The sequence below is a fragment of the Pseudorca crassidens genome, chromosome 5 (assembly GCF_039906515.1).
Source record: "Pseudorca crassidens isolate mPseCra1 chromosome 5, mPseCra1.hap1, whole genome shotgun sequence".
NCBI lineage: Eukaryota > Metazoa > Chordata > Mammalia > Artiodactyla > Delphinidae > Pseudorca > Pseudorca crassidens.
In genome coordinates, this window is record NC_090300.1 from 35,151,131 (window position 1) to 35,168,213 (window position 17,083).

Here is a 17,083-nt window from a genome sequence, read left to right on the forward strand (position 1 = left end):
ACCAATCACAAGCACTGAAATTGAAACTGTGATTAAAAATCTTCAAACAAAAGCCCAGGACCAGATGGCTTCACAGGCGAATTCTATCAAACATTTAGAGAAGAGCTAACACCTATCCTTCTCAAACTCTTCCGAAATATAGCAGAGGGAGGAACACTCCCAAACTCATTCTACAAGGCCACCATCACCCTGATACCAAAACCAGAAAAAGATGTCACAAAGAAAGAAAACTACAGGCCAGTATCACTGATGAACATAGATGCAAAAATCCTCAACAAAATACTAGCAAACAGAATCCATGAGCACATTAAAAGGGTCATACACTATGATCAAGTGGGGTTTATTCCAGGCATGCAAGGATTCTTCAACATATGCAAATCAATCAACGTGATACACCATATTAACAAATTGAAGGAGAAAAACCATATGATCATCTCAATAAATGCAGAGAAAGCTTTTGACAAAATTCAACACACATTTATGATAAAAACCCCACAGAAAGGAGACATAGAGGGAACTTTCCTCAACATAATAAAGGCCATATATGACAAACCCACAGCCAACATCACCCTCAATGGTGAAAAACTGAAACCATTTACACTAAGATCAGGAACAAGATCAAGTTTCCCACTCTCACCACTCTTATTCAACATAGTTTTGGAAGTTTTAGCCACAGCAATCAGAGAAGAAAAAGTAATAAAAGGAATCCAAATCAGAAAAGAAGAAGTAAAACTGTCACTGTTTGCAGATGACATGATACTGTACATAGAGAATCCTAAAGATGCTACCAGAAAACTACTAGAGCTAATCAATGAATTTGGTAAAGTAGCAGGATACAAAACTAATGCACAGAAATCTCTTGCATTCCTATACACTAATGATGAAAAATCTGAAAGTGAAATCAAGAAAACACTCCCATTTACCATTGCAACAAAAAGAATACAATATCTAGGAATGAACCTACCTAAGGAGACAAAAGACCTGTACTCAGAAAACTATAAGACACTGATGAAAGAAATTAAAGATGATACAAACAGATGGAGAGATATACCATGTTCTTGGACTGGAAGAATCAACATTGTGAAAATGAATCTACTACCCAAAGCAATTTACAGATTCAATGCAATCCCTATCAAACTACCACTGGCATTTTTCACAGAACTAGAACAAAAAATTTCACAATTTGTATGGAAACACAAAAGACCCCGAATAGCCAAAGCAATCTTGAGAATGAAAAACAGAGCTGGAGGAATCAGGCTCCCTGCCTTCAGACTATACTACAAAGCTACAGTAATCAAGACAGTATGGTACTGGTACAAAAACAGAAAGATAGATCAATGGAACAGGATAGAAAGCCCAGAGATAAACCCACGCACATATGGTCACCTTATCTTTGATAAGGGAGGCAGGAATATACAGTGGAGAAAGGAGAGCCTCTTTAATAAGTGGTGCTGGGAAAAATGCACAGGGACATGTAAAAGTATGAGATTAGATCACTCCCTAACACCATACACAAAAATAAGCTCAAAATGGATTAAAGACCTAAATGTAAGGCCAGAAACTATCAAACTCTTAGAGGAAAATATAGGCAGAACACTCTATGACATAAATCACAGCAAGATCCTTTTTGACCCACCTCCTAGAGAAATGGAAATAAAAACAAAAATAAACAAATGGGACTTAATGAAACTTCAAAGCTTTTGCACAGCAAAGGAAACCATAAACAAGACCAAAAGACAACCCTCAGAATGGGAGAAAATATTTGCAAATGAAGCAACCGACAAAGGATTAATTTCCAAAATTTACAAGCAGCTCATGCAGCTCAGTAACAAAAAAACAAACAACCCAATCCAAAAATGGGCAGAAGACCTAAACAGACATTTGTCCAAAGAAGATATACAGACTGCCAACAAACATATGAAAGAATGCTCAACATCATTAATCATTAGAGAAATGCAAATCAAAACTACAATGAGATATCATCTCACACCAGTCAGAATGGCCATCATCAAAAAATCTAGAAACAATAAATGCTGGAGAGGGTGTGGAGAAAAGGGAACACTCTTGCACTGCTGGTGGGAATGTGAATTGGTTCAGCCACTATGGAGAACAGTATGGAGGTTCCTTAAAAAACTACAAATAGAACTACCATATGACCCAGCAATCCCACTACTGGGCATATACCCTGAGAAAACCGAAATTCAAAAAGAGTCATGTACCAAAATGTTCATTGCAGCTCTATTTACAATAGCCCGGAGATGGAAACAACCTAAGTGCCCATCATCGGATGAATGGATAAAGAAGATGTGGCACATATATACAATGGAATATTACTCAGCCATAAAAAGAAACGAAATTGAGCTATTTGTAATGAGGTGGATAGACCTAGAGTCTGTCATACAGAGTGAAGTAAGTCAGAAAGAAAAAGACAAATACCGTATGCTAACACATATATATGGAATTTAAGAAAAAAATGTCATGAAGAACCTAGGGGTAAAGCAGGAATAAAGACGCAGACCTCTTAGAGAACGGACTTGAGGTTATGGGGAGGGGGAAGGGTGAGCTGTGACAGGGCGAGAGAGAGTCATGGGCATATACACACTAACAAATGCAGTAAGGTAGATAGCTAGTGGGAAGCAGCCGCATGGCACAGGGATATTGGCTCGGTGCTTTGTGACAGCCTGGAGGGGTGGGATGGGGAGGGTGGGAGGGAGGGAGACACAACAGGGAAGACATATGGGAACATATGTTTATGTATGACTGATTCACTTTGTTATAAAACAGAAACTAACACACCATTGTAAAGCAATTATACCCCAATAAAGACGTTAAAAAAAAAAAAAAAAACTACAAATAGAACTACCATATGACCCAGCAATCCCACTACTGGGCATATAACCTTAGAAAACCATAATTCAAAAAGAATCATGTACCAAAATGTGCATTGCAGCTCTATTTACAATAGCCTGGAGATGGAGACAACCTAAGTGCCCATCATCGGATGAATGGATAAAGAAGATGTGGCACATATATACAACGGAATATTACTTAGCAATAAAAAGAAATGAAATTGAGCTGTTTGTAATGAGGTGGATAGACCTAGAATCTGTCATACAGAGTGAAGTAAGTCAGAAAGAGAAAGGCAAATACCGTATGCTAACACATATATATGGAATTTAATAAAAAAAAATGTCATGAAGACCCTAGGGGTAAGACAGGAATAAAGACACAGACCTACTGGAGAATGGACTTGAGAATATGGGGAGGGGAAAGGGTAAGCTGTGACAAAGCGAGAGAGAGGCATGGACATATATACACTACCAAACATAAGGCAGATAGCTAGTGGGAAGCAGCCACATAGCACAGGGAGATCAGCTCGGTGCTTTGTGACCGCCTGGAGGGGTGGGATAGGGAGGGTGGGAGGGAGGGAGACGCAAGAGGGAAGAGATATGGGAACATATGTATATGTATAACTGATTCACTTTGTTAATAAAGCAGAAACTAACACACCATTGTAAAGCAATTATATCCCAATAAAGATGTTTAAAAAAAAAACTTACTATAAAGCTACAGTACTCAATACAATGTGGTATTAGCATAAGAATAGACATAAAAAAAAACAACTAAAAGTAAAACTACCATATGACCCAGCATCCCACTGCTGGGCATATACCTTGAGAAAACCGTAATTCAAAAAGATACATGGACCACAGTGTTCACTGCAGCACTATTTTCAATAGCCAGGGCATGGAAGCAACCTATATGTCCATCAACAGAAGAACAGATAAAGAAGATGTGGTACATATATACAATGGAATATTACTCAGCCATAAAAAAAGAACAAAATAATGCCATTTGCAGAACATGGATGGACCTAGAGATTGTCATACTGAGTGAAGTAAGTCAGACACAGAAAGACAAATATTATATGATATCGTTTATATGTAGAATCTAAAAAAAAAAGGTACAAGTGAACTTAATTTACAAAACAGAAGTAGAGTCACAGATGTAGAAAGCAAACTTATAGTTACCAGGGGATGGGGGGGTGGGAGGGATAAACTGGGAGATTGGGACTGACATATGCACACTACTATACATAAAACAGATAACTAATAAGAACCTGCTATATAGCACAAGGCACTCTACTCAATACTCTGTAATGGCCTATATGGGAGAAAAATCTAAAAAAAAAAAAAAAAGAGTGGATATATGTATATGTATTACTGATTCACTTTGCTGTACACCTGAAACTAATACAACGTTGTAAATCGACTATACTCCAATAAAATTAAAAAAAAAGAATATGAGAATAATGAGACAAATAAAAGAAAACAAAAAAAACTCTGAGGAAGGCTGGTATGTATAGGGTGAGGAGAATGATTCAAGGAAGAAGATAGAGAATGAACTTCCAAAGGGCAGGAAGAGAACCAGCCAAATATGACATGGAAGTCAAGGGAGGAAAGTGCTACATTCTTCCAACATGCTGAATTCCAAAGATTTTGTGTACCAACAAACATTAAAGCTATACTTTTCTTTTACAGGTGTTTCTCCCTAAATTCATGTAGAAATTTGGGAAGTTAATAAAACCTTAAACAGCATAAATATGATGATGGAAAACAGAGAATGATGTTACACATATTTTTATGTTGCTATTTATGTGTTCTATTTCAGGAAACATCTGGAGCAGAGGGTATGAGGTAAAGAACTTCCTCTGCTTATCTCAAATTATGAAAGGGTTCAAGAAGAAAATGATCCACATAAATCGTAGATGCAAGGGAAAACTGGTTGAATAGCCATGTCATTTAAATGGACATTTTGAAGTCTGGAAGAAGAAAAATTGTAGAAAAGTGCCTAAAACTTTTTATTTAACAGAATACATAGGTGTGATGATTCAGAAGGAATGAGTCATTTAGAAATAATAAAACAGTTTGCCTGGAAAACACGGGTGCTCGGTGGTGGATGACTCAGTATGGAAACTGATCCCGAGAGTACAATTTAGAGGAATACAAAAACATATACTATATGTATTTGCAGGATAAGAAAGGAGACCTGGAATATTTTATTTGTTGTGTTCTCTTCAAAAATAGTTGAGAAAACAAATTAAGAAATCTCTTAGAAGGCAATATTTTTCTTGTGCTCAAAGAAATTATACATATGAACATGAAAGAACAATTAATGCTCTAGGTTTAGGGCTAATGTCTTAATGAGACTAAAAGTAAAATAAGAACATCTCAGCAGCAGGTCTAATTTGATCATACAGGAATTAGAAGTGCTTAAAAACTTACTTTTATCTTTACTCCAGTGGAGAAAGAGGAAATGTGCCTGAGGGGAAAAGCACCAGGTGGGCAGTCAGGGGCTCCTCCTCCCAGCTTCTGCTTCTGTACTGACCAGCTCAGTAAGATGGTCAAGTCACTTCCCTCACTGGGATTCGCCTTCTCTTCTGGAAAAATAGGACAAAAGATGGCTCTGGGGTCTAGGGAACACGAGAAAAGCAAAAAATTCTTTCTTGTTTTGAATTACAAAAAAGCTATATATTTACCAGAAAACTATTTTGTATTCTTTGATGTGGAAAGCACAATGAACTGGCTATTAATTTTTAATGCATGTAATTTGCAAAGCTACTGATTTCTTGGAGTACTGGCTCCAAAGGAAAATCAGGAGGTTAAACTTTGACCATTTTATAATTTAAAAAAATTCTCTATAATATATTCCAAAAAATAGTCATCTCTGACTGCTGGTAGTATTTTAAGTTACTTTAATTCATATATTTTCCTTTTCTAAGCCTTTTTCTTATTTTGGAGGAGATTATATAAAAATGAAATCACATTCTGTAAATAAAAATCATTTGGATGGTTTAGAAGAACATATATACAATACAGTTTAATAAACATTTGAATGCTGCCAGGTACTCTTCAAGACAAGGGAACTACAGATCCTATAATTTTGCCTCAAACAGCTTGCAGTGTGAGTGGGCAGAGAAACAGAGTATCTTTTACATCAAGGAAGGCACCCCAGAGAGGAGGGCTGCCAAGCCCAGCCTGGAGTTAAGCAGAAGCAGTGGCTGCAGAAAGATACCTTGTGGACAAATGGAGCAAGGCAGGAGGTAGCCCCAGGAGGCCTGGGAGGTGTGAGGAGCTACTGGGAGTTTGGTGTTATTCCAGTGGCAAGTTTGAAGAGAGGCTTCTAGGTGCTACCGCTAAATGGTGGGGGTTGGGTGGGAGGCAATGTAGCATCAGAGTCCCTGAGAGATTTCAGTCGGGGGTGGTGGGGACCAGGTCAGATTTACACTGTGGGTGTAGCACTGTGTAGCACTGCAGAGGACAGAGTTGGGGAAGCAAGACCAAAGCCAGGCAGACCAGGCAGAAGGCCTCTGCAGAAACAGTCCAGAAGAGAATCAGTAAGGCTATAAATGAAGGAAGCTCAGAGACTTATGTGACTACCCATGATCACAAATCTATGAGTAGGAGCTGAATGTAAGTTATCTTTAAATCCTGTCCTTTTCTGTAACCCTGTGCAAGCACAAATTCTGGTCAAAGTTGACAACAGAACCTACATTCACTTTTATTAGGTAAATTATGGGTCTTTAAAAGAAAGGACTATTCATTAATGTATATTAAGTACCCAAAATGTTTAGGGCATTATAGAAAACAAGCAAAGCTCCTGATTATAGGAACTTATAAAATAAATGAGACAAAAAAGAATAGATCAATTCATTCAACAGGTGTATATTGGGGCACTTCTGGGCCTTGATCACATTCTAGTGACAGTTCCTTTTAGAACATAATTTTTGCATCCTCCTTTCCTTTTCTGACAAGTTTATTTGGGTACAAGAGAACAGAGAATCTCTCCAGAGCCAAGTGAGCAATTCTAGGAGAGGACCAGGAACCTGGAGTAAAATAAATACAAGCTTGGGTCAGGGGAAAACTTGCTTGAATGGGACAATAAGAGAACAGGGAAAAATCCCAACAGATGGCATGGATGGAGTAAGCAGAGGATGAGCCTGGAATCGCCTTCAACGTAGCTTGGATTTGACAGATCAAAGTTATTATTGCTTATTTTTTAAAAAAACAATTTTAATCTTTATAAAAGTAATGACTGTAGAAATAAGACACGACTGCTGGGGAAAAAAAAAGAGAGAAATACAAAGAGGAAAATAAAGATCACACCCAGAGATAATATCAATATGAACATTTTTGCCTTTTTTGACTTTCAACACACACATAAACATTCACAGAAATAGACATGGGATTTTTGTGAATATTAATTTTTTAACAAAAGTGAGACAATTATAGTTTATTATCTGCTTTTTCCACTTAATATAGGGAGACCTCTTTTCATGAAAATAAAAATATATACCATACATCTTAGATACATTCTGTGGATATACCAAATTTACTTGTTCAATTCTTTACAAAGGCACATTAAGGCTGTACGATAAATTAGGTGCAGAAAGGAAGCAAGCAGCAAGGAAATGATAAAACTGACTTCAGTTGTGGCAGCATTTTCAATATTCTAAAGGTGGAAAGAGGTAAGACATATGGAAGCTCATGAGATTTTAGTGTTCCAGACATAAGATGAATAATGTCTGATTCTGGAATTCTTTGTGGATGAAGAATTTCCAAAAGGGAAACAAAAAGAGTCTGCAGCCCAACACACGCTAAAAATGAAGTAATTTCAAATTTCACATCTGCAGAACAGATAGAATGTCAAAGACAGCACTCAGACAACTAAAAACAGTGGGTGGACTGCCAGGGAAAAACCAAGTGCCATTCTAGTGATCATCCATAACCACGGCTTTCCCAGGAAGTGAGAGCTCCCCACACTGTGCTCTAACACAAAGCGCACTGAGCCTTTCTCATGAGATGCTAGGCCGCCTTAAGACTTCATGGATCCTCTTTGGGCCTCTGTTTCCTCCAGCACTTGGCTGGGCTCTGTGAATTACAAACTGCACTCGTCACAGTTCCCTTGGAAGCTGCCAATACTAGCCATTTCCCACTGCAACTAGAATAGTTCTGCTGTTATCTGTTTTATATATTGGATGGATCTCTAAAAAATATTTTATTTGAAAAAACAAACTTATATAGCTAAAAAACATTATTAAAAATCACATGATTAAAAAAATAACATTCACCCTTCAGACTGTTAATCACAAAGGTAAAAATATAAATTTATAATGGACGGATCTGAAAGTTACCACCTTAACACCTTGGTTAAACTTAGAATCACTAATGGTGGGATAATCAGATATGTACCTTCCAATTCGATGTAATATGAAGACTGAATATCATGTATGGATTTTTCTTGCCAAGAATATTTAGCTTTAATCAAACTTTCAGATTTAATGTCCAATTATAGGAAATACAGGCCAATAGAGAAATAAGCTACACACCACCATAAGTAAACAGAGAAATTCATTATATGGCTCACTATAAGACAACTGGCCTGGTCTCTTCAATAAGTCAGTATCATGAGGGAAAAAGCACATGTGTGGAGCTGCGTTGGGGGGGGGAAGTGGTGGAAAGAACACCAACTATAAAGGCTCTGAGGTGGGAGCATGTCTTGAATATTTTAGCAAGAGTGAGAATGCCAGTGTGACTAGACTTTGACTTTTATTGAGTGAGACAGGAAGCTACTAAAGAATTCTGAGCAGAGAAATACATGATCTGACTTACTTTTTAAACAAGACCATTCTAGTTGCTCTTATGAGAATGGACCACAGGGGACAAGAGTAGAAGCAGGGAGACCAAAAAGGGGGCCAAATTTGCCTCGAATAATCCAGGTAAAAGATGATGTTGGCTTGGACCAGGTGGTAGCAGGGGAAGGGTGAAAAGTCAGATTCTGGATATATTTTGAAACAAGAGCCAGTGGGACAGATGTGTCGGTTTTGTGGAAAAGAGGGAGGTCAAGGATGAATCTAAGGGTTGATTTTTTTAAAACTGTTGTTTGTTTGCTTGAACAACTGGAAGAAGAGAACTGACTTAATTCATACTGGGAAGACTGCAGGAGGAACAGATTTGTTGGTGGGAGAGGGAGCAGCTGTGGCAAGAAGGTCAGTAGTTCAGTTTTGGCCGTTACTTTTGAGGTGCCTACTAGGCAGTCAGGTAAAGGTGTGCAGAATGCTATTAAAGAATTAAATCTGGACTTCTGGGGAGAAATTTAGGATTATACAAATTTGAGAGTTATATTTAAAGCCTTGAGACTAGATCAGATCACCAAGGGAGGGAATATAGAAAGGAAAGAAATATATATAAATATTTATTCCATAATAAATCTTATTCTACAAGATTCTATAGAAATCTCTATTTCTATATAGGAATAGAATACAGAAAGAAACATCCAAAGGCTGAGCTTAGGAGCACTCAAACATGCAGAGTAGTGCTGTCTAATAGAACTTTCTAAGATGATGAAATATTTATATATCTGTGCCATTCATGTGGCTATTGAGCACCTGTAATATGGCTAATGCAACTGAATAACTGAAAACTTAATTTAAATAGCTACATGAGCTAGTGGCTATAGTGCTAGACAGCCCAGACCTAGAGTCTGGGGAAGTGAAGGAGAGGAGAGAGAAAAGAAGTGGTCAGAGAGGGAGGAATTGTGAGACAGTTCTCCATGGGTCTCTCGTGTTTCTGTACACATTGCAAGCAAGGCACTGCCTGTCTTGATAGTCAGTGATATAATATTTTATATGATATGATAGTTCCATATGATCTTTTTCAAGAATGTCTGTATAGCAAACAGCCTTGGAAAACTTGGTACTATCTCCCTCTGGAGCAAAGAGAAGGCATGCTTATTGACCATTATAAAATATTTGGGTTCTCTAAGATCAGGTTTCGTTTCTAATAACTCAACTCACTATGTGGAAAGGTGTAGTCTGGCCCCCTTCACATTGTCTCAGAGTAACTAGTGCTAAGGGAACCAGTACAAAAAGACTCCTACTCTGGCTACTGCTATTGCTGTAAGTAATAAACTGTCTTTCATCTCTGATGTAGAAGTCTTGTGTCTTCTACCACTATTCATGAAACTGGCAAGCTAACTTGTTAGCTTACAAATAGGGTAAAATCTTAGATCTGCATAGTTCTTGACAAGTATTTTAAAATAAAGTGAAGAAGGTATTACAAGGAGGAGACAGTGGTTAACTCTGCTCCTGAATGTTAAGTCAGATAACTGTAGAGAAATGTTTTGATGGAATTTTGGGACCAGAAATATGACTGGCTTGAGTACAAAAAGAGAATGGGAAGACAAAAACTAGCAACAGACTACAGACAACTCTTCCAAGAAGTTTTGCTGTGAAGTTTAACTGAAACAAGGCAATAGTAAGAGGGGAAAGTGGAGTCAAGGAGGATTATTTTTAATATGGGGGAAAATACAAGCATATTTTCGTGTATAAGACAATGATTCAGAGAGGGTAAAACTGATATAAGACAAAGAATTACGAAGCACTTATTAGGTTAGCTCTTTCACAGTAAGAGGAAAGAAAGCAGAGGATACGGATACTACTACAAGTAGTAGGTAGGTATAGTTGTGAAAGCCTGTGAAAGCTCTTTTTCTTCTATTTCTTTTCTGTAACTAGGAATCAAGGTCATCAATTGAAAGTGAAGACTGGGGAGGAGATGGTGAACATGTAAGGAGATTGAAGACATGCAATAATCATCTAGGAGGAAATGAAACAGAAAATGACTGGAGAAATCTAGTATGATTGCCAGGCAGCATTATGGGCCCACTTAAGGTTATGATCATTAATTTAATGCAAGCTCAGCAGCATGATTTTACAGGCATGGAATAGGCAAAGAATTGGATTTAATCAGTGCTGTGGTTCAGCCAGGCAAGGCTGCTGAAGTGAGAAAGAGGCAAAAGAACTGAGGATGTATTCAAGGGAGAGATGAAGATGATGATGATGATGATGAAGAGGAGGAGGAGGGGGAACTCCAAGCCTCTATACCATCTCCAGAAATCCTAACCCTTCCACTGAGCCCTGTGGACTCATGGGTAGACAACAGCAAAATCCCCAGATCCTGGATCTCTTCTCTGAAGCTTTCTTCAACTTCCTTTACCTTCTTATTTAAATTGAAACTGTACTTTCCCCTGAGGATGCTGATTTCCCTGTAGCTCTCTTAGATGACAACTCTTTTTCTCTTCCACACCCTTCAAACATGAGGCCTGGTTGGTGTCATTCTGGTTCCTCATTGCTACTTTCACACCATTCTCCACCTGCCCTCTACCCAAATCCCCTGCTCTGAGTCACATAACATTAGACTTTACCACCCACCACCCTTCCTTATTGCAGGATTGAAGGCTCCCCAAGGTCACTCCCTTTCATTCCTTGATTTTACCTTTTGGTTCACTGTCACTCCAACACTATTTCTAGCGTAATTCTTATTGATTTTGACATTCAAATAGATAGTCCGTCTGATGTCCTGGCCTCTTAGGTTCTTGACCTTTTCTCCACAGTGTTAAATATGTTGATCTTGTTTACTACCCTGTCTCAGCCACTTTCTCCCATGATCCTACCCTACACCTTTAGAACATTTAAAAGTATATTTTAATAACCACACATCTCAAGGCCTATCACTTACCAAAAGTTTATTGGTGAGTCAGAGTAAGAATACCCTCCCTAGGCCTCCACTGGCAGAGTCAAGAAAATGGTCATACATACGGCATAAGACCATTCTCTGCAGGAATTCATGCCAGCATCATCAGCAGATAATGAGAGCGCAAGGAGGAGAACTAGACATGTTTCCTCTTTGAGGACTCTTATCTTGTGCTTGTATTCCTTAGATGCAGGGGAGAGGTGTGTGTGAAGGACTGCGGGAGAGGCAGAGGCATGCTGCTATGCTGACTGATCCTTCTTGTACTGGGCTTGCAGAGGGAAGATTAGCATTACTACACCATCATTTTAAAAGTATTGATATGCTAGGTATTGTGCTGAGCATTTAAACGCATTATCTAATTTAATTTTTATGCCAGCATTGAGCACAGTGTTATCTCCATTTCACAGATGAGGAAACTGAGGCTAAGGGAAGTTGAAAGAAAAAACTTGCTCATATTACATACTTAGAAAGTGGAAAAACTGATTTGAGCACAATTTTCTGTAAAATGGAAGCCCCTCTGTCCATATTAAAGCCAAAGGAGCTGGGATAGTCAGTACCTGAGTCCCTGCCATAATTCCATATTTCTCAACATCTAGAGAAGGAATTGTCTCAAATCTCAGTAGGCACAAGAAAAAGAAAGGAAGGATGGAAGGACAGAAGGAAGGAAGGACGGATGAATATAAATCTATAGAACAGTGAAGTTCTTTGTAGTAACCTGGACAGCAAGAACACAAGTTTTTTTTTAACCCCAATTTTGTGTTTCAGAAACCTTGAAAACTTAATAAATTTATTAGTGAATGATTAAATTGTGACACATATAATATCCATATAAAATAAAATCATAACAGATAAGTTGAGTAAAATTTAGACCCTTAAAAACCAATGAATAATGTTAATGCTACTTATTTGAACGTCAGACTATAAGTATATTACCAAACTTTGTAAGCATAATTAAGACAATGAGCTTGTTCAATAATAAAACTGAGAAATAATTAAAAGCATATTCACAAATGGCATCATATCCAGAAATAGAACTATATACAAGACATGCCATAGAACCAAGCACAAAGCTTAACTTTTATTATTTTAGAACAAGTGACCTATGAGATTAAATCAACAGGAGGGACATAAAAAATGCAGAAGACTCTAAACATGGAAGAGCTGCAAACATCAGGGCAAGAAAAAAATTAATGTAAGTGTAAAACATGAGATTTGATTTGGAGGAAACATAAATACAAAGATTTAGTGCAAAGAGTCTCTGAACAAAAGGAACTTAGAAATAATTTCCATTTATTCATGAGGTATTTATTAAGCATTTATAGCACTACTACAGTTTCTCAGGAAGGGAAATGATGGGTTTCAGGTGGCAGGGGGATGGATCAGGGAAGCAGAAGCAGAGGTGAGTCAGAAAGCCACTGCAATTTACTCATCCTTATATCCCCAATGTGGAGCCAGTGCACAGCATAAGATAGGAATTCAGTGTTATTTTCTTAATGTATGAACTGTCAAGATGCTGTGAAGCACCCCAAAATTCAACTGGGGTAGGGGAACAGGGCAAAAGCCCAATGGAAATATCTACAGGCAAGAAGGAAATGCAGACTATTTTGAGCTGACAACCTTCACGGTTTTCACATGTCCCTCAACAGAACGCACTGCTTCCCCATTTCTTTGTTTCTGCCCTGGATACAGCTTTGGTATCTTACTTATTGAGCCAACTGATCCCTTCTATTTAATCAACCTTGACCTATCTTAGCTGAAGTTGTATCACAAATAAGATCATTAGTTCATTCACTTTTGCTCCAATCCAGTGAATCTCTGAGCTTGCCCAATGGAAGAGCGTAGGAAGCACTTGTCTGTCTGTAAGACAATTTAAGGCAAAAGGTTGTGGCCCTGTGGGCTCAAGAGTAGTACCTAACTAAATAAAACAACCCTTGGGGTACAAGTCTGAGTCACCACCTCTAGTGGGGCTCTGTGGCCACAATTTCAGCAGAAAATTTTTCATTCAATATAATAATAGGTGTGTTTGGGAGAGCAGGGAGCTGGAAAAAAGGATGCTGAGATCAGACAGGAAAGCAGAACTGAGAACAAGGTTCAAAGGGTGACATGATGGGCATCCGAACCAAAAGGCTAGAAGCAGGTATGGAGGTTGAGCACAGAGTCAGAAATTTGAGAGCAGGAGAGCTGAGAATAAACAGAGTTATCTGCTATAATAGAACAAGTGAGGCTGTTCATGACTTGCTTTGTATTTGCTGGTCATACATGTGGTATGTCAGACTGAGCTGACAGGTCCAAGTCTAGGGTCAGGGCAGCCACCAAGCCTGCCTCACCAACCTGTCATTCAGCCTCAAGTACCCTGAGGGATATGATGAGAACCCTGAGACACTCCCAAAGTTCTTCATTCAGTTGACATTCTGCATGTGGGACTAAGGGACCTCTGTGTTCCTGTAGATGAGGTCTAGCAAGGGTTTACTTGTTATTAATTACTTACTGTACAGACAGACAACCCAGTATAGCCTGGTATATACACAACCAGAGTACCTTATGGGGGCAATAGATCTTTTTACAGATACCTTGGTAGGTGTCTGTAAGGTCCCAAAAGTGGAATGGCCATCTGACATATTTGTAGGCCATACCCAGGATATAAACTCACTAAGGGCTAACAACCCTATCTCCAAAATCTCTCTCAATTTTGACCACTTCTCATTAGAATCCTGCTAGTCTTGGCCCAAATTATCCAGCTTTCTCTCCTGCACTATCATCATGGCCTTTTAACTGGTCTCTCTGCTTCCACTCTAGCCTCTCCATACTCCAGTCATTTTCCAAACAGCACAACTAGAGGAAAACAAACCAGAGTGAATCACTCTCCTATTTAAAATGCTCCAGTGCTTACCTACTCCATTTTGAACAAAATCTAAACTCCTCTACCATGGCCTAATATAGCTCCAGAATCTGCCTACCACTTCCCTCACCTCATCTTGTACTGCTCTTCCTTGGCCTTTGTTTTGGTTCCTCCAATAGACTCTTCTCCCTTGACCAAGGCCCTGTTTCATTACTCTCTACCCCATTACCCAGTTTACTGTCTGTATCAGCACTTATCAGTACCTGTAATTGTTTTATTTATTGTTTACACATTTACTGTATTTTCCCTGCAATAGAATGTAGGCTCCACAAAGGTAAGGATCCTGTTTGCTTGTTCATCACTGTATCCCAACACCAGTACAGTGCCTGGTATAAAGGAAGAACTTAATGAGGAAGGAAAGGGAAAAGGGAAGGAAGCAATTTGCTAATATACTGCCATTTCTGATTCTTTAGATGAGACTAGACTAGGAAAAAAGTCACCTTTTAAAACTAGTTTCAGGACAGACTGACTGACACCATCTAGGATGAAGAGGCCCTCTTGGACATTTCTGATAACTGCTTATCCTAACCTTCATTTTACTTAATGAGAAGGTTTAGCACATGCCTTGTACCTAAGACCAGTATCCCTGGCCCCTATCACAAATGCCCTAGCACTGAGAGGCAACATACAGAAGACGATCCACTAGAACTGCATGACTCCCTTCCAATACACACTGAGAAAGACTGCCTACCAAAGGAGGATTGATTATTTGTGTACTATGGCTAGGAAATTTCTTTTATACAAGTCTACTCATCAATATATCTCTGGTTCACCTGTAAGGGGGCTCTGTACTACCCTGATCTCCAAACTTAGCTGACACATGTCCAAATCCCTAGAGAATGTATTCCTGTATAGGCATTTGGTTACCAAAGCATCTGAGAACATTCTGTCAACCAGGTCTTAGTCCTTTAAGAAAAGTGACACATCCACACTGATAAATGGGGACCATTAAGAGCTTCTGCTGGTAGTATTATCACTCAGTACATCTACCCCTAGTGGTGTTCCTCCTTATGAATGCCCTTGCTACTACTCACCTGTGCTATGCATGAATGGCTCAAGACAAACCCAACCCCACCACTTTGGAGTGGGAGGACTAGGCCATTTGAATGTTGGCGGTTACCAAGCTAGGTGAGCTGGATGGAACTTAATGGAGCTCCCCAGTCTGATTTGTCATCTGCCTAAACAGACTTTTATCATGACTGTAGCTGGGAAACAGACTGCAGACCAAGGTATCTATCCATACCTTGACAGACATTACAGTACAGGTCTTAGGAAAAATTTTGGTTAAATTCCTAAAGTTTTAATCATTTACTTTATCTCATCTTCTAGGGCCCTCATTCCTGTTGGATGGGAATCAGCTGTAAAGATTATTGGGGAAACAAAGTTGCCTAAGGTTATAGAATGGACAGTGGGTGGTTCACTTTGTAAACTGACCTGATTTTTTTAATTGAAGTGTAGGTGATTTACAATGTTGTATTAGTTTCAAGTGATTCAGTTATACATACATATATATATATATGTATATTCTTTTTCAGATGCTCTTCGTTTATAGGTTATTACAAAATACTGAGTACAGTTCTCTGTGCTATACAGTAGGTGCTTCTTGGTTATCTATTTTATATATAGTAGTGTGTATATGTTAATTCCAAACTCCTAATTTATCCCTCCCCCCACCTTTCTCCTTTGGTAACAGTAAGTTTTTCTTGTCTGGGGGTCTATTTCTGTTTTGTATATAAGTTCATTTGTATCATTTGTTTTTATTTATTTTCTTTCTTTTAAAAAATTTTTAAAATTTAAGTATAGTTGAGTTACAATGTTGTGTTAGTTTTAGGTGTACAGCAAAGTGATTCAGTTTTATATATATATTCATTTGTATCATTTTTCTTAGATTCCACGTATAAGTGCTATCACAGGATATTTGTCTTTCTCTGGCTTACTTCACTTAGGATAATCTCTAGATCCATCCATGTTGCTGCACATGGCATTATTTCATTCTTTTTTATGGCTGAGTAATATTCCATTGTATACATGTACATCTTCTTTACCCATTCCTCTGTTGAAGTGCATTTAGGTTGCTTCCATGTCTTGGCTATTGTAAATAGTGCTGCAATGAACACTGAGGCACGTGTATCTTTTTGAATTATAGTTTTCTCTGGATATATGCCCAGGAGTGCGATTGTCGGATCATATGGTAGCTCTATTTTTAGTTTTTTAAACAACCTCCATACTGTTCTCCATAGTGGCTGCACCAATTTACATTCCCACCAACAGTGCAGGAGGGTTCCTTTCTCTCCACACCCTCTCCAGCATTTATTATTTGTAGACTTTTTGATGATGGCCATTCTGACTGGTGTGAGGTGATACGTCGCAGTTTTGATTTGCATTTCTCTAATAATTAGCGATGTTGAGCATCTTTTCATGTGCCTTTTGGCCATCTGGATGTCTTCTTTGGAAAAACGTCTATTTAGATCTTCTGTCCATTTTTTGACTGGGTTGTTTGTTTGTTTTTTTGATATTGAGCTGTACAAGCTGTTTGTATATTTTAGAGATTAATCCCTTGTCAGTTGCATAGTTTGCAAATATTTCCTCCCAT

General features: G+C 38.4%; 1 protein-coding gene across 5 annotated transcripts in view; it reads right to left on the reverse strand.

Moving 5' to 3' along the window:
• Positions 1–17,083, reverse strand: part of PPP2R3A (protein phosphatase 2 regulatory subunit B''alpha) — a 222,791-nt gene that overhangs the window by 185,957 nt on the left and 19,751 nt on the right. For 2 of the 5 annotated variants that reach the window (XM_067737736.1, XM_067737737.1), the window contains exon 2: positions 5,286–5,440. The exons of the other annotated variants lie outside the window; for them this stretch is intronic. The gene's annotated coding sequence lies outside the window, so the exon portion shown is untranslated. The remainder of the gene's footprint in view (positions 1–5,285; positions 5,441–17,083) is intronic. 5 annotated transcript variants of the gene reach the window in all.